The 18,208-nt window shown below is 50.3% G+C and overlaps 1 protein-coding gene across 11 annotated transcripts in view; it reads left to right on the forward strand.

The window, feature by feature from the left end:
* adgrb2 (adhesion G protein-coupled receptor B2) overlaps positions 1-18,208 on the forward strand; it is a 1,298,770-nt gene that overhangs the window by 185,307 nt on the left and 1,095,255 nt on the right. The window contains exon 1 of one of the 11 annotated variants that reach the window (XM_038801871.1): positions 321-355. The exons of the other annotated variants lie outside the window; for them this stretch is intronic. The gene's annotated coding sequence lies outside the window, so the exon portion shown is untranslated. Of the gene's footprint in view, positions 1-320; positions 356-18,208 lie in introns of those variants that run through there. 11 annotated transcript variants of the gene reach the window in all.

Consider the following 18,208-nt stretch of genomic DNA (forward strand, 5'->3'; position numbering starts at 1 on the left):
GACTTGGCTATCTGCAATTTTGTTGGGGTAATTTAAATTATTAGTTCTTGACGTTTAAATTTGGATCAAAGTTCAATTTTGCCAATCTTGAAGCTCAATATGGCAATAACACAGGAAATTACAAGTGGCACCATCTGTCTACAATGCTGTGACTTTTATGTGCCTACTCAGCACATGGTTTCCATAGAATTGATCAAACTACTGTTTGATACTCAATACTCCTTTGGATGATGCATATCATTTAATAACTGAGTCAAATATTCAAGTCTTCTTCCATATGGCTAAGCAGATCAATATACCGTTGCTTCGTTGCAGGTTCAGCAGAAGCCACTAGACTCAAGCCCAGACAGACCAGGTATTATGCAGAGTATCGAGAATCATTTACTTATATTCCATGAATAAATTAAGCTTTTTGTTTAGTATACATATTTGTAGTTTTTACAGATTGGATTGATTGATAAATCTGTTTGGTACTCGGTATTATGGTCAGAAAAACAGAAATCAAGACGATGAACAGCTCAACCACCCTGAAGACCATTATCTCAGGGTTTGACATGTCAATGCCAGGGGAAGTGATTGGTTTAACAATACCTCTTATGGCCAAGATTAAAGGACTGATAAAACTGATCCTTCTTAATTTCATGATATTAGACAATAAACACATTCATGTGAGGTGGAATTGGTCTTCCGTCCTCCTTGTCTCACATTCACTACAGATGGAATACAGTTTTATCAATCAACAGTAGTAAAAGTCACATGCTGAGAATTGCAGTTTGAATATCATTGGAGGTAAGAATTTGAGCTTGCTGCCATCCATTTTACTACTTGAATTCTAAATATGCACATGTACTTCAATTTAATTTGCCTTTTATCAAACTTATTTCAACAAGATTAATCATTATGGAAGAAAAGTATTAATTCACCATATCATTAAAAAGGATTAGTATCCACACATATTGTTCAATTCACCACCAACTTTCTTTTGTAGGCTGCAAATGAGTCCGAACCGAATAAGTAAAAATAAAACTTGGTTTATTGCAAAGCAGTTATATTTATAATATACATCAGATCCTAGCTGGGTCTGCTTTGTTGGTTCCATACCTGGCTGACTTCATACAGATCTTAACTATGAATGATCAGGCTGAGCAACCCCTCCTTAGCGAGGGAGCTTGTTGAGGCAAGACTCACAGGGAGACTATTGCTCCAACCCTGTAGGCCTCGTATGGGTTATAACATCACCCCCCCCCCCCCCGCAAAAGTCCGGAGACTCTTCTGATGACTGCGGAGTAGAAGGGCACTGGGCTCTCTTCGCACTTTGCTAAAGCTTGTACTCACATTGCTGGATCTGGTGGTGTATATCTGGATGGCGAATGCTGCTTCCAATCCGAACGTCGTGTTGAGTGCACTGTCTGAGGTTGCTACACTGCTTGCTCCTCGTCGGAGACCTGCGATGCCTGGGTTTCTGTGTCAGAATATGTATCTATGACATCTCTCATTTTGGCGTCTTGACCCCCTTGGGGTAATGCACTAGCCTCTCCAGGCATCGGATTTGGTTTGACTAACTTTCCTCTCGCGAGGAATTTTGCGTTGAATTGGTCGTCTGGACCGTATGTGATCAAGGTACTTTCTCATGATGCCTGATCTTGATAAGGTACCGACTGTCTGGTGGACGATTGTCCTGGAGATTCACTGGGCGCTGTCTGCAAAGTTTCGAACATAGACTGTGTCACCTGGTACAAATAGTCTGGGCGGTTTTCATTGAACAGGGCAACGTCTTTGCAGCTCCTGGCTGCGGCATACTTTGCCGCCTATATCAAGGAAAACCATATTAAGAGGGTTTTGAAGCTTCCGGCCCATTAGCAATTCAGTCGGCACCACCCTTGTTGCAACATGCAGAATGGTCCTATAGTAGAACAAGAATTTGGCCAGTCTCGTGTCCATTGACCCTGAAGTCTGCTTCATTGGTCCACACTTAAATGTTTGTACTGCCCTTTTCACCAGCCCATCCCTAGCACTCTTCATTCGGTAACCAACACCTCTGGGATACTGTGTGTACTGAAGGACAAGTGCAATTTTTCAATTGTCACCTGGAGGTGGTTGCCAACATCTTATAGACTTCCAACCACTTAGTGGGCATCCATCAGGAGTAAGGATATCGAGCCTTGAAATGGGCCGGCAAAGTCGGCATGTAACCACACCCGCGGTCACCCTGGCCATTCCCATGGGTGAAGGGACTCAGCTGATGAACGTTTCTGGTGCCCCTGACATATGCTTCACTGCTGGGCCACTCTCCTTATCGCAGCGTACAGGCCTGACCTCCAAACGAAGTTACATAGAACATAGAACAGTACAGCACAGAACAGGCCCTTCAGCCCTCGATGTTGTGCCGAGCCATGATCACCCTACTCAAACCGACGTATCCACCCTATACCCGTAACCCAACAACCCCCCCCCCCCCCCTTAACCTTACATTTTAGGACACTACGGGCAATTTAGCATGGCCAATCCACCTAACCCGCACATCTTTGGACTGTGGGAGGAAACCGGAGCACCCGGAGGAAACCCACGCACACACGGGGAGGATGTGCAGACTCTACACAGACAGTGACCCAGCCGGGAATCGAACCTGGGACCCTGGAGCTGTGAAGCATTTATGCTAACCACCATGCTACCATGCTGTCCAGCATTTTCATTTTTGACATCCCAGGGTGCCCATTGCGTAGATCCCTCAGGATCAGGTCCTTGCCCTTGCCTGGGACGACGATGCACATACCCCATAACAGGATGCCACCTTCCACTCTAAACTCAGACATCTTCATTGAAAATGCCTGCAACTCGCCTGGTGGCCACCTATGCTGACCCCATATAGGACTATGTGTCCAACTTTCAAAAGGGCTTGTTCAGACTTTGTTCACTTACGGATTTTGGACTCTATAACACACAGTGAATCCATAAAGTTGTTATGGACACTACCTCGTCCGTCCTGGGAGGAGAAGGATGGCACATTGACAAAGGCATTCGGCTTAATGCACCTCAATTTGTGATCTGGGTGCGGGACGATGCTCAAGCGAGTACTTGTAGGCGGCCAGCAGGAGGGCCCAACACTGGATCCTGGCAGAGGCGAAATTACTTTGTCTTCTTTAAAAAGTTCTTATGGTCTGTGATGATCGTGAAAAGCCAATTGTACACATATTGATGGAATTTCTTTATGGCAAAGAAAACTGCCAAACCTTCTTTCTTGATTTGCGCATAATTGTGCTCAACCCCGGTCAGTGTCCAGGAGGCAAAAGCAATTGGCCTCTGTTTGCCATCTTCCGTGCAATATGATAAAACAGCGCCAATGCCGTACGGTGAAGGATCGCATGTGACTATTAGCTGCTTGGCGGGATCATAATGTGTTAATAAGCCAGAGAAGTCAATTCTTTTGTTACTTGCATGAACTCTATTTCCTGTTGTATTCTCCATGTCCGTTCCTGGTTCTTTTTTAAGAGATGTTGTGGGGGGGGAATCCCAAAAAAGACCGTAGCTTTGTGGTGTTTTAAGGGCTAGGAGCCTGCTGAATAGTTTGTACGTTCTCTGCGACTGGGTATAACCCCCTCACGGTCCACTCGCCAGCCCAGGTACACCACCTCCCTTGCATGGAAAACTTTTCTCGCTGCAAACGAACGCCTGACTCCGAAAAATGATGGAGCACCGAGCCCAAACTACTGAGGGCAGCACGGTAGCATAGTGATTAGCACTATGGCTTCACAACACCAGGTCCCAGGTGCGTTTCCTGGCTTGGGTCACTGTCTATGCGGCGTCTGCACGTTCTCCTCATGTCTGCGTAGGTTTCCTCTGGGTGCTCTGGTTTCCTCTCACAAGACGTGCTATTAGGTAATTTGGACATTCTGAATTGTCCCTCTGTGTACCCAATTAGGCTCCGGAATATGACGACTAGGGGCTTTTCACAGTAGCTTCATTGCGGTGTTAATGTATGCCTACTTGTGGCAATAAAGATGAGAAAAAAATATGTTCCTATTTGGTTGCTTCTGTGACTGACATGTCATTGAGATATACTGCCACTTGGGACAACCCTCATAGTATATTTTCCATCACCCTCTTGAATATGGCACTCCAAAGGGTAGTCTATTGTACTCGTACAAGGCCTCATGGCTGTTTATAGTGACGTATTTATGGGAGGCAGGGTCCAATTCCAACTGCTAATATGCATGGGTCATGTCAAGCTTGGTAAGTGAATGTTCACCAGCCAATTTTGCGTATAGGTCCTTGATGTAGGCAATTGGTAATGAACCAACCGGGATGCCCTGATGTCTATTAACTTATCGGCCTCACACAATCTGACTGTCTTATCAGGTTTAATCACCAGGAGCACGGGCGCTGCCCAATCGGCAAGACACACCAACCCAATTGGCAAGACGCCCAGGTCCTTTGAGCTGGCGAAGTTCGGCCTCAACATTCTCTAACAAAGCATAAGGGACCGGGCGAGCTCTGAAATACCTTGATTGTGGGCCTGAGTCGACCTGAACTCTTGCCATGGCCCCTTTTATTTTCCTCAGTCTGGGTTGGAAAGCCTCAGGATATTTTCTTCATATTTCGTACAGGCCTCAAGATCCCATTGGAAAACTTGCTGTCCAGGTGCAGGTGCTTCAGCTCATCACAGTCTAACAGGCTGTGGCCATGTCCCTTGACTATAATCAACGGGAGACGCACTGACTGTTGTCCCTCAACCAGCGGGAACCTACTTGTCCCTGCAATGGCTAACGGTTCACCGATATATATTGCTAGTTTTGCCTTGGTGACCCACAGATCCAACTTCTGCACCCCCAATTTTATCCTGTCGAAAGTCTGCTTTCCAACAACGGAAAACGCAGCTCCCGTGTCTAGCTCCATGCCTAATGGATGCCCATTAACTTGCACAGTTATCTTGATGGGGGCCATTCGGGGTGCCGTAACACAATTCCGCTACATACACTCCTCCTCTGGTTTGTCCAGGTGGAAAGTGGGAGCCCTTGGTTGGCGCCTGCCTCAACTGAGGTGCCTAGATCTCTGGCTGACTTATACCTTGTGCTCCCTTTGGCCCTTGCATCCACATACCCCACAAGGTCCCTCGATAGATTCCAGGGAGTTATTCCGTTGGGACTATTCAGTCTTTAAATAACGGACCTGGCCCCTAAGGTACTTGGACAAGGCAGGGTTTCAGTCCTGCGGATAGTTGCTCACCAGGAGGGGGCGTGTCCGAGGGTGTTTCCCTCCGAACCCTCGATCTGCACTCCACTCTCAGTGCTTTCGTAGGAAAGCAATATTTGTATGGCCTGCTGAATGTTTCAGGACAGTTCAGCTCGCAAATTCCTTTGAGTAGCCATGTTATTTCCGACGCAAACCAAACAGTTGTGCAGCATTTCGGAAAGGGAAGTTCCGTAATCACAAAATTTGGCTCTTTTTCATAGTCTTGTCAAAAGCTTGGTTACGGACGATCCAGCCGTACTTTCTGCTGTACTAAAACTATCTCTGCACTATTATGGTCAGTTTCCGGTTGAAGTGCTGCACCATTAGGGTTATCAATTGTTCAAACGTTTTAGTGTCCGGAGCAGCAGGATAGGTAAGGCTTTTTATCGCTCCATAAGAATGTGCTTCATAGGTCGTCAGCAGTATTACTTTGTTTGCTGGAAAAAGTAACACATGTATTTTGTATACAGTCCTCTAAGCTTGCACCTAACGCGCCCAATCTTCCAAACAAAGGCATGTTCGTAAAAAAACAAATTCCAACCGTGGTCCAGCAGAGTAAAGGAGGTGTTCACCTGAGGGCATAGCAGCATTGATCGTAATCCAGTTGTATCCTCGTTACCAATTTAGTAGGCCACAAATGAGTTCAAACTGACTAAGTAAAAAGAAAACTTGCTTTATTGCAAAGCAATTATATTTACAATATACATCAGATCCCAACCAGGTCTGCTCTGTCGGTTCCATACTTGGCCTACTTTATACAGATCTTAATCATGCATTATCTAGGGTTCCCGTCCCCTTAGTGGGGAAGCTCTTATTCAGCAAGACTCATGGGAAAACTGATTGCTCCAATCCCATAGGTCATGTGCCGGTTATAACACCTTCACTTCCCTATTGCCGTCACTAACAAGCATGAGTCTTAGCCTCACTTCACTTCACCCTCATGCATTTAGCACTGCTTCAAGTCTCATGCCAGATTTCACAGATTGGCAGCAATTCAACACCCAAATGCATTGTAAAGATGCTGCATCACCATATTGGTAAGCGACAAGTAGGGCTTGACCCTCATTGAAGAGATAGTGCTCGCATCATTGGACTGGCCGTGGCTGAACCTTAGAAGATGACAGGAAATAGAATTTCATGCACGAAGTAGCAGCCAGAGTGAATGGCGGCCACATATGGTGAGCGGGATCGGCAGGGGCAGGCGCTCGGCGGATGTCGGGCTGGATTCTCCGTCCCGCTATGCCAGATTTCTGGTTCAGCACGCCGGCGGGATGCTCCGTTTTGCCGGTTGGTCAGTGGGCAACCCCCACGGCGTAGGGAAACCCCTGGGCTGCCGGCAAAACGGAGCATCCCGACGACGGAGAACTCAGCCCGTGGTGTCCAAGATCACACCGTGAACTTTAATGGTGGCGCACTGAGACCGCTGAAGAAAATGGAGGATTCAAAATCCTGTCTGCTGGAAGACACACCAGGTGGGAGGGGAGATCCGGCAGCCAGGAAACGCTCTTCATTTCTCCAGCGACTGCCTGTGAGCCCTGTTTAAGGCATTGACAGCCAGGAGGGGCAGTGATGAAAGGGATGCCAGGGATGAAAGGAGGAGGCTACCCCACCGACCAAAGAAGGCGTGGATGCAGGTGGCAACTGAGGTCAGCGCGTATGACCTGGTCCGGTGCAGTGGTTAGCATAAATGCTTCACAGCTCCAGGATCCCAGGTTCGATTCCCGGCTGGGTCACTGTCTGTGCGGAGTCTGCACGTCCTCCCCGTGTGTGCGTGGGTTTCCTCCGGGTGCTCCGGTTTCCTCCCACAGCCCAAAGATGTGCGGGTTAGGTAGATTGGCCATGCTAAATTGCCCGTAGTGTCCTAAAAAAAGTAAGGTTAAGGGGGAGCGTTGTTGGGTTACGGGTATAGGGTGGATATGTGGGTTTGAGTAGGGTGATCATGGCTCGGCACAACATCGAGGGCCAAAGGGCCTGTTCTGTGCTGTTCTATGTTATGTTAATCCAGTGCCGGAAAACGTTCAATGACCTTCTGCATGCGGCACGGGTTATTTCTGAGTGGGCATTGTACAGTATGGGGGCAGAGAAGGTATGCCGGTCCATAGTTGCAGTCAAACGTGTGGGTATCAGGAAGTCTCACAGCACGCATGTAATGTCTGAAGGCTGGAGGGATGAATCTGAAGCCCTGGGTCCATCAAAGATCTGGGGCGAAATTCTCCCCTACCCGGCGGGGCAGGGGGTCCTGGCGTAGCAGAGTGGCGCCAACCACTCCGGCGTCGGGCCTCCCCAAAGGTGCGGAATTCTCCGCACCTTTAGGGGCTAGGCCCGTGCCGGAGTGACTCCCACTCCACCGACTGGCGCTAACGGCCTTTGGCGCCACGCTGATTGGCGTCGGGGCTGGTCGAAAGGCTTTCGCCGGTCGGCGTGAGTCTGCGCATGTGCTGGAGCGTCAGCGGCCGCTGACGTCACCATCGGCGCATGCGCGGTGGAGGGGGTCTCTTCCGCCTCCGCCATGGTGGAGGCCGTGGCAGCGGCGGAAGAAAAAGAGTGCCCCCACGGCACAGGCCCGCCCGCCGATCGGTGGGCCCCGATCGCGGGCCAGGCCACCGTGGGGGTACCCCCCGGGGTCCGATCGCCCCGCGCCCCCCCCCCCAGGACCCCGGGGCCCGCTTGCGCCGCCTGCTCCCGCCGGCACAGAAGTGGCTTAAACCACGTTGGTGCGAGAGGCCTGACAGCGGCGGGACTTCGGCACGATTCCCGATTCGGCACGGGGGGCCCTCCGACCGGCGGGGCACGATTCCCGCCCCCGCCAATTCCCGGGTGGCGGAGAATTCCGGCCATGGCGGGGGCGGGATTTACGCCGGCCCCGGACGATTCCCCGACCCTGTGGGGTGGGGGGTCGGAGAATTCCGCCCCTGGTGTCCAATTGGGCGGTAACGTTCTCTAGCTTCTCGAGTGATCTGAAATGGGAGTCAGCAGGATATGGTGCTGGAGGTGGAGGGTTCAGGACTCAATGGACCTCTTACTTGAGGGAGAAACACAGCCACAAGAACCGGGAGAGAGCAGCCACTGCTGTTGTGGTGCCAAACCTAACAATATTTACCAACCATTAGCTGGAAGATCTGGAGCTCAAGTGCGAGGGCAGAAGTAGGTCATCAGGTTGCGGAGAGGCGAGCGTATCGGGAAAAAGTAAGAGCCCAGTTGGCTGATTTGTGACAGGTTGAGGATGAAAGCAATGAATGGGCGTTTCATCCCTCAGATGCGCCAGTCACTGTAAACCAGTAAAACCAGTGTGTGCCAGTAAACAACATAACGGGCTACAAAGCGAAGCCGAGCAGTATCTCCGGCAGCAGCACACCCCTCCCCGATGAACTCAATGCATTCTATGCTCGGTTTGAGCAGGTAACCAACAATCCGCTGTTGAGTACCCCAGCAGCCAATAACTCACCCATACCCACCATCACAGCTTCCGAAGTCAGATCGGCCTTCCTGAAAGTGAACCCTTGGAAGGTGACAGGCCCGGACGGGATCCCTGGTCGTGCACTCAGAGCCTGCGCGGACCAGCTGGCAGCGGTGTTCGCGGACATCTTTAACCTGTCCTTACTCCACTCCGAGGTCCCCACCTGCTTCAACAAGACCACCATCATACCGGTGCCAAAGAAGAACCAGGCAATGTGCCTCAATGACTATTGTCCGGTGGCCCTGACTTCAGTCGTAATGAAGTGCTTCGAGAGGTTGATCATGAAGCGCATCACCTCCATATTCCCAGAACGCCTAGATCCACTGCAATTTGCATACCGTCACAACCGGTCTGCAGCAGACGTCATTTCCCTGGCCCTACACTCATCCCTGGAGCATTTCGACAACAAGGACAACTACATCAGACTCCTATTTATTGACTACAGCTCCGCCTTCAACACCATATTCCCAGCCAAGCTCATATCAAAGCTCCAAAACCTAGGACTTGGCTCCCCACTCTGCAACTGGATCTTCGATTTTCTGACCAACAGACCACAATCAGTAAGAAAGAACAACAATACCTCCTCCACAATAGTCCTCAATACCGGGGCCCTGCAAGGCTGCGTACTTAGCCCCCTACTCTACCCCCTGTACACACACGACTGCGTGGCAAAATTTGGTTCTAACTCCCATCGACAAGTTTGCTGACGATACGACCATCGTGGGCCGGATCTCGAATAATGACGAGTCAGATACAGGAGGGAGATAGAGAACTTAGTGGAGTGATGCTGCGACAACAATCTCTCCCTCAATGCCAGCAAAACTAAAGAGCTGGTCATTGACTTCAGGAAGCAAAGTACTGTACACACCCCTGTCAGCATCAACGGGGCTGAGGTGGAGATGTTTAGCAGTTTCAAATTCGTAGAGGTGCAATTTTCCAAAAATCTGTCCTGGTCCACCCGCGTTGACGCTACCACCAAGAAAGCACAACAGCACCTATACTTCCTCAGGAAACTGAGGAAATTTGGCATGTCCACATTAACCCTTACCAACTTTTACAGATGCACCATAGAAAGCATCCTATCTGGCTGCATCACAGCCTGGTATGGCAACTGCTCGGCCCAGAACCGCAAGAAACTTCAGAGAGTCATGATCACCGCCCAGTCCATCACATGAACCTGCCTCCCATCCATTGAGTCCGTCTACACCTCCCGCTGACCGGGGAAAGCGGGCAGCATAATCAAAGATCCCTCCCACCTGGCTTACTCACTCTTCCAACTTCTTCCATCGGGCAGGAGATACAAAAGTCTGAGAACACTCACGAACAGACTCAAAAACAGCTTCTTCCCCACTGTTACCAGACTCTTATGGAGTTACCTCATTAACACGACAACCTGTATGCTCATCCGATGCTGGTGTTTATGTAGTTACATACCTTGTGTTGCCTTATTATGTATTTTTTTCATTCCCTTTTCGTCCCATGTACTTAATGATCCATTGAGCTGCTCGCAGAAAAATACTTTTCACTGTACCTCGGTACAAGTGACAAACAAATCAATCCAATCCACTGAGACATTTCAATGCAACTGAGATCAATCACATCAGGAAACAGGAGTTGAAATTTGACTTTGTATGATGTGAGTGATGTTTCTGACCAATTGTTTAATTCCCTCGGATGAGCCATCGACTAGAGCCAGCCATGAGGCTGCTGACTCATCTTTGGCACCAAAGCATGTAACCTCGCTGGATGTTCCAAAGCACACCATCTTTCAGGACCGACCGCCAGTTCAGATACTGATATGTCAGTGGGCATTATTGTGTCAGATGAGTTGGCAGTGCACAGCAGTGAGGGCACAGCATGCTCACTGGTGCAGATGGTGTAGGCAGAGAGTGTTCAGAATACTTGCAGTTGGAAGATTTCTGGAGAACAGGACCATTCTTAGTCTGAGGAAGATAATGAGTCTCTGGAGTTGTCAATAAGGCAGCAAATGCTGGGTGTTCAGTGGGATGTGGCAGAGATCCCTGAGGGTCTGCATATCACGGTTTCTGTCATGGAGGAGTCCCTACAGACATGACCCTTAGCTCTGAGCAGACAGCCTCGTCCATTGAGTGATGACTGTCATGGAGAAGCAACTCCAGGAATGGAATGCTACGTTTCTGGGACTGTGGTCAGACCTGCAAGCCTTCACTCAGGCACTGAGCACATTGTAGGAGAAAGATGTGGCAACCAGTCTCTCTGATGGGTGCTTTTCCTTCAGTGGTGTCCAGCGGTTTAAGGACTCACCTCATAACTCATCTGGCCAAGCTGGCTGTTGTCTTCGAGGCCTCCTCTCACGGCATCCCAGACGAGGGCAGCAGCTCCCTGCCTCTCCACCAGTCACTGTCGCATCCCGGATCCGAGTCCACGATGTCTGAAGAGTGCCCAACCATGTCGATGATTGAACACTCCGAGATCATGCCTGCTTTGGCCATGCTGGCTGGTGGATGGCCGCCTAGGTCATCTGCGCCAAAAATCAGCAACCTGCCACTTACGCTTCTAACAGCAAGGGAGAGTGCACCGAGGTGCAGCACCTGTAAACATAAGCTGAATACACAGTGAACATAACTAGCAGTATGTACCGGGTGCCTTGGTTTTCTTTTCCTGTCACTGTATTCTGTTGATGATCCAACTGGATGTTTTCACATTGTTTTACGTTATTGTTCTCACTATAAATGACTTATTGGTCATAAGCTTTCAGTGTCCTGTGTGCTTCAATTGTTTCAGCCTCGTTAATGGCTGTGGATAGATCCGGGGTATCTATCAACCTAGGTGAGGTGTTTGGGACTGGGACAGTGCCCATAGATACTGGGAGGGTAGGGAATGATCGCCTGGTCGAAAAGTACTGAATCAGGGCCTCGTTGGTGTCCCTGTCCCCCTGAAGGTTCATGATGTCAGCATCCTTGATCTTTCCTTCTGGCTGCTCGGGATCTGCATCTGAGTTGGCGTCCTCGTCTGAGCTAGGTGCAGCAACTTCCTGGTCCAGACATTCACCCTGGAGAGAAATTTTTTTTGAAGAGTACAGCAGACAACAATGATGAGCGACACTCACTCAGCCAGATACTGCAGGGTGCCACCTGATTGGCCTAGGCATTGGAATCTTCAGCAAGAATCTTCTGTAACAATAATAATCTTTTTTATCACAAGTGTGGTGATATGATTTGCATACCTGTCTGCCATTGGGGCAGAACACCGACTTACCATTGGTCCCGGTCGGTCATGTGCCTCTCGACCGGTTGGTCGAGAGGCTGAGTTAACCACGCCTCCTTGCCGAGGTATAAATAGTCAAACGCCCAGCGGTCGTCCATTTTATTGTAGACAACCGCAGGGCTAAGTTCTCTAGTTTATTAAAGCCTAACTTTTGTAAAGCAACTTGTCTGTCGTGCAATTGATGACACATCAATTTAATAAACTAGATTTTTGAAGATGGAGTTCCGGTTCAAGCCCGAATGCCTCCGCATCAGCCCACAAACTCCGAACTCTGCAGAACTTTTTCAATTTTGGCTGACATGCCTCGAAGGATACCTGGAATCTACAACCAGCACAGAAGCTGCACGTCCTCCACTGCAGCGTGGGTATCGACGCCTATGCGATAATCAAGGAGGAAAAGGATTATGATGCAGCAATACTAAAACTAAAGGGACAATTCATTAAACCAGTCAACAGGGTATTCACCCGATATCTGCTGGCCACCAGACGACAGCTCCCCGGTGAGTCACTAAACCAATATTACCAGGCCCTCGCTATCCTGGGGAGGAATTGCTCCTGCGTCGCAGTCTCAGCTACGGAGCACATGGAACTACTGATCAGAGACGCTTACGTGGCTGGGATGCAGTCCCCCGCTATCCGCCAGCGGATGCTGGAGAGAGACGACCTCAGCTTAACTGAGGCACGGACTCTCTCCTCCTCCCTGGAGATCGCCGATCAAAACGCCCGCGCCTATGTCCCCAGCCAGGGCTCCTGGCACGCTTCCCCACCGCCATCCACCGCTCCCGACCTCCCTCAGGCCTGTGCTGCGGGACGCCCCGACAAGTCCACGGGGCCCCGCTGCTACTTTTGCGGGTTCGCGAAACACCCTCGCCCGCGCTGCCCAGCCCGCTCCGCCCTCTGTAAGAGCTGTGGGAAGAAGGGCCACTTCTCCACTGTCTGCCAGGCCAAAACGGTGGCTGCGGGTCTTCTGGACGCCACGCAACACTCTCCCCCCCGCACCCGGGCCCCTGCGCCTGGCCTGCTCGCCTCTCTCTCTCCTCCGAGGCCGCTCCAGCGCACCGCGCTCCTCCCAGCTCGCGCCCCAGCGCCCGACCTGCGCGTCTCTCTCGCATCTCCAGGCCCTCCCTGAGTTAACCACGCCTCCTTGCCGAGGTATAAATAGTCAAACGCCCGGCGGTCGTCCATTGTATTGTAGACAACCGCAGGGCTAAGTTCTCTAGTTTATTAAAGCCCAACTTTTGTAAAGCAACTCGTCTCTCGTGCAATTGATGGCACATCAACAAGTAGGCTTACATTAACACTGGGAGGAAACCGGAGCACCCAAAGGAAACCCACGCAGACACGGGGAGAACATGCAGTCTCCGCACAGATAGTGACCCATGCCGGGAATCGAACCTGGGACCCTTGCACTGTGAAACAATAGTGGCCATTGTGTGTCCATCCACACAATTGGAGGCTATTTCCGGGCTAATCATTTGGCATAAGGCTGTCACAGCTTACCTTCAAAGCCGTAGCCTCCTGCGGTACTGGACCTCAGTCATGTCAAGGTGGTTTGGTCACTGGCTGTACTCCCTGGCACCTGGATAATGGTGTCTTCTGTGGAGATGTTCTCTGTAGTAATCCACGGGAGGCAGGAGTTTCGTCATTACACCAATATTTATTTACAATAACGATATTACAGGAGCAGCTACAAACAGTGCTGCTAGCAGTCCTGTCAACTTAAGACTGGCTCACAAAGCCTACACAGGTGATTATATGGGCCCCCTCAATGAGCTATCATTGAGGGAACTAATACTCCAATTGGCCAACCAATAAAGCCAATTGGAGTTCATTACACCCCTCCCCCCGAAGGTCTGAGGAATTCCTGCCAGCTGGCATTCTTCCTGTTCCTCATGTCTGGGTCTGTCACCTCTGTGTCGTCCGCCGGGCCGTTCTCCGAAGTGGGCGGGTGTACCTTATAGGTGCCCGTCTTTTCCTTGACGACCTCCTTGGAAGTTGTTCTTCCTCCTCCTTGGGGAGAGGTGTCGCGGCGGCCTCGTTGAGCGTGTCCATCTCCGGCTCTGACGACTGGATGACGGGGTCTGGAGAAATTGCTTGGAGCTGGGGTGTGGGTATCCTTTCCGTCTGGGCTATCCCAGCTCGAGGCGGTCCTGCTTCGCCTGCCTCCAGGTGTGGTACCGCTGCCCTTATTTGGTCTAGGTGTTTCTTCAGCACCTTACCTCTTATTGAAACCTCATAGGATATGGGTCCTGTTTGGTACTCTACCGTGCCTTTGACCCACGTTGGTCCATTCCAATAATTCTTGACCCTAACCGGTGCCCCCGCCTGGAAATGTCTCTGCTGCCGACTATTATCATACCCCCTGCATTGGGCCTCCTGTTGTTTCTCCACTTTCCCCGTTAAATTTTGGAAAAGGAGACTCAGCCTCGTTCGCAGCCGCCTTCCCATTAAGAGTTCAGCTGGCGGTATGCCCATTGTGGAATGCGGTGTGATCCTGTAATCAAACAGCCAGCGGGAGAGCTTTGTGTCCATTGACGCTGCCGGCTGCTTCTTGAGTCCCGCTTTAAGTGTCTGGACCGCTCTCTCTGCCAGGCCGTTGGTCACTGGATGGTAAGGGGCCGTTTTGATGTGACGGACTCCGTTTCCCTTCAGGAATTTTCCAAATTCCCCACTTGTGAATGCCGTTCCGTTGTCCGACACCAATACCTCCGGAAGTCCATGTGTTGCAAACGAGGCCCTGAGCTTTTCAATTGTCGATGCTGTGCTTGCCGTGTTTACCCGGTAGACGTCGAACCATTTGGAGTGGGCGTCCACTATCACCAAAAACATTGAGCCCATGAAAGGGCCGGCGTGGTCAATATGCAGACGGGTCCATGGTCTGCCTGGCCATTCCCATGGGTGCAATGGTGCCGCTGGTGGCACACTTTGCCCCTGTTGGCACTCCTGGCACCGACGTACCAAGGCTGCTATGTCTGTGTCCAAACCTGGCCACCAAACGTAGCTTTGAGCTAGCATCTTCACTTTAGACACCCCTGGGTGTCCGTGATGTAACTCAGTTAAGATTGCCTGACGGCCCTGAGCTGGGACGATTACCCGGGCTCCCCATAATAGGATACCATCTTCTACGATTATTTGGTCCCTTCTGCTCCAGTATGGGTGCATCTGGGGCTCCACTGGTCTTTCCAGTTCCCCTGTTAGCAGTAAATGCTTCATCTTGGCTAAAACTGGGTCTTTTTGCGTCCACAACCGAATATTTTGTGCGTCTACTGGTAGGGTGTCCAAAAAATTTAGAGTCATTACTGTCTCCTCTACTTTTGGTATTTGCGGCGGAGTGTCCGGGAGGGAAAGTCTGCTCAAAGCATCTGCATTTGCTACTCGCGTTCCCGGTCTGTGCTCCAGAACGTATCTATACGCCGCCAGTAGCAACTCCCAGCGTTGGATTCTAGCTGATGCAATCGGGGGTATTGACTTGTCTTCTTTTAATAACCCTAATAACGGCTTATGGTCCGTCACTATGCTGAATTTCCACCCATACAGATACTGGTGAAATCTTTCAACTGCGAATATCACCGCCAGTCCTTCCTTCTTGATTTGGGCGTACTTCCTCTCAGCCATCGCCAAGGTCCTCGAAGCATAGGGTATTGGCCATTCTTCCCCATTCCTTCCTCTGTGGGCTAAGACGGCTCCTACCCCATAGGGGGATGCATCACAAGTGACCACCAACTCCTTCCTTGGGTCATAATGCTCTAGGACATTTTCGGATGACAGCTGTTCCTTAATGTCCCTAAATGCTCGGTTTTGGCAGGTGGATCATTTCCATTCTTGCCCCTTTTTTAGTAGCTGGTGGTGGGGTTCTAGGATGGACGCCCTTTTTCAATAAATTTTCCATAATAGGTTACCAACCCGAGAAATGATCGTAACTCCTGGACCGTGGTGGGAGCTGGGGCTTCTTTTATTGCCCTTACTCTGTCTTCTAATGGGTGTAAGCCTGACTCGTCTACTTTATATCCCAGGTACGTCGCTTGTGGGGCCAGAAAAACACATTTTTCCCTTTTTAGCCGGACGCCTGCCTTTGCGAAACGCCTGAGTACTTCCTCCAGGTTCCTTAAGTGTTCCCTGTTTGTCCTACCCGTGATTAAGACATCGTCCAAATAAACCGCCACCTGCGGTAGTCCCTGCAGAATATTTTCCATCGTACGCTGGAATATAGCGCAGGCTGATGACACTCCGAAAGCTAGCCTAGTATAATGAAAAAGGCCCTTCAGGGTGTTGATCGTAGCGAACGTCTGGGAGCCCTTCTCCAGTGTTAACTGCAGGTAGGCGTGGCTCATGTCCAGGTTCGTGAACAAAAGCCCACCTGCCAATTTGGCATATAGGTCGTCTATTTTCGGGATTGGGTATTTGTCCAGCAGTGCGTATTTGTTTACTGTCTGTTTGAAATCTCCACAGAGGCGTATCGAGCCGTCTGGCTTCAAAATTGGTACCACCGGCGCTGCCCATTCCGAGAACTGTACTGGTCTGATAATGCCGTCGCGCCGTAACCTTTCTATTTCGTCATCTACTTCCTTCCTTAATGCAAAAGGTACCGGCCTGGCCTTACAAAATTTCGGAAGGGCTTCTGGGTCCACGTGCAAAGTTGCTTTGGCGCCTCTGATTTCCCCCAAACCTTCCTGGAAGACCTCCGGGTATTTTTGGAGTACTCCACTCAACTGCCCGCTTCCACTCTGGAAAATTTTCATCCAATCTAATTTTAGGTCTTTCAGCCAGTTCCGTCAAATTAAGCTCGGTCCGGAGCCCTCTACTATAGTCAACGGTAATCTGAGAAATTGTTTCTTATATTCCACGGGTACATGAGTCGTGCCTAGAACTTCCAGGGGTTTCCCCGTGTTGGTTTTAAGTTTCGTCAATGTTTTCGTTAGGGTTAATGGCTGGAGTCCATCTTTGATTTTTCTAAATGCTGCCACTCCCATTACTGATACGGCCGCACCCGTGTCTATTTCCATTATTGTCGGCCGCCCGTTCACCCGTGGGGTAATCCTAATGGGTTCTGCTTTCTTCGTTGCAATATTATACAATTGTTCCCCTTCGGAGGGGGATGGAGCGTCTAGGTTGTGTACTTCCCTGCGTCCCCACCTGCTATTCCTCTTTTACCACCTCCTTCTAGGGTTTCTGTCGTTGTTACCCCACTCTGTCTGGTGCCAGAAACGGTCCTTCTCTGTTGGGGGAGCCTCATCCGGTACTTCCCTCTGTCTCCAGTTAGTCCTGGCAGACTTGGGGGCAGTTCTGGGGTTTTCCTTTTTCCCTCTATTCCTCAGGTTTTTCCTGAGGGCGGCTATCTGGTAGCAGGACCCGTTGTGGTAGTCCCTCTCACAGGTATCTACCTCCATTGGCGTGCCCTGTAGTTCCTGCGCCTCACTTGCTGCCTTTTCTAGGGACAGTGCAAGCTGTAACGCCTGCCTGTGGTCTAGGTCTGTTTCCGCCAACAGGCGTTTCTGTATTGTGAGGTTGTTTATACCACACACTAACCGGTCCCGAAGCATTTCATTTAGCGTCGGGCCGAACTCACATTTTTCCGCCAGCCTTCTCAGGCGGGTCAAGAAATTCGTGACTGACTCCCTGTCTTCCCGCTTCGCTGTGTAGAATCTGTACCTACGCAAAATGAGGGGTGGTTTTGGGTCATAGTGCTCTTTCACCAATTCCGTTACTTCTTGGAAAGTTTTCATGTCCGGCACATCGGGATAAGTCAGACTACGTATAATGGCGAAAGCGGAAGGTCCGCACGCCGACAGCAGGATAAGCCGTCTCCTTTCGTCCGTCAGTATATCATTTGTCCGGAATAAGTAACACATTCTCTCCACATACTGGGACCAGTCCTCAATAGCCGGGTCAAATGCCTCTAACCTTCCAAAAAGCGACATTTTTAAAATGGCAAGGCTTACCCTCCGAGTGCGGCAGCTGGTCTCCGGAAAATTCTTAGTTTACCTCGTCGCCACTGTAGTAATCCACGGGAGGCAGGAGTTCCGTCACCACACCAATATTTATTTACAATAACGATATTACAGGAGCAGCTACAAACAGTGCTGCTAGCAGTCCAGTCAACTTAAGACTGGCTCACAAAGCCTACACAGGTGATTATTTGGGCCCCCTCAATGAGCTATCATTGAGGGAGCTCATACTCCAATTGGCCAACCAATAAAGCCAATTGGAGTTCATTACATTCTCCTTGCCCTCTCTGCTGGCCCTGGTGAACCTGTGGCTGCACCTCTGCCTGAGTGT

This window comes from Scyliorhinus canicula, chromosome 1 (assembly GCF_902713615.1).
Source record: "Scyliorhinus canicula chromosome 1, sScyCan1.1, whole genome shotgun sequence".
In the NCBI taxonomy this organism is placed as follows: Eukaryota; Metazoa; Chordata; class Chondrichthyes; order Carcharhiniformes; family Scyliorhinidae; genus Scyliorhinus; species Scyliorhinus canicula.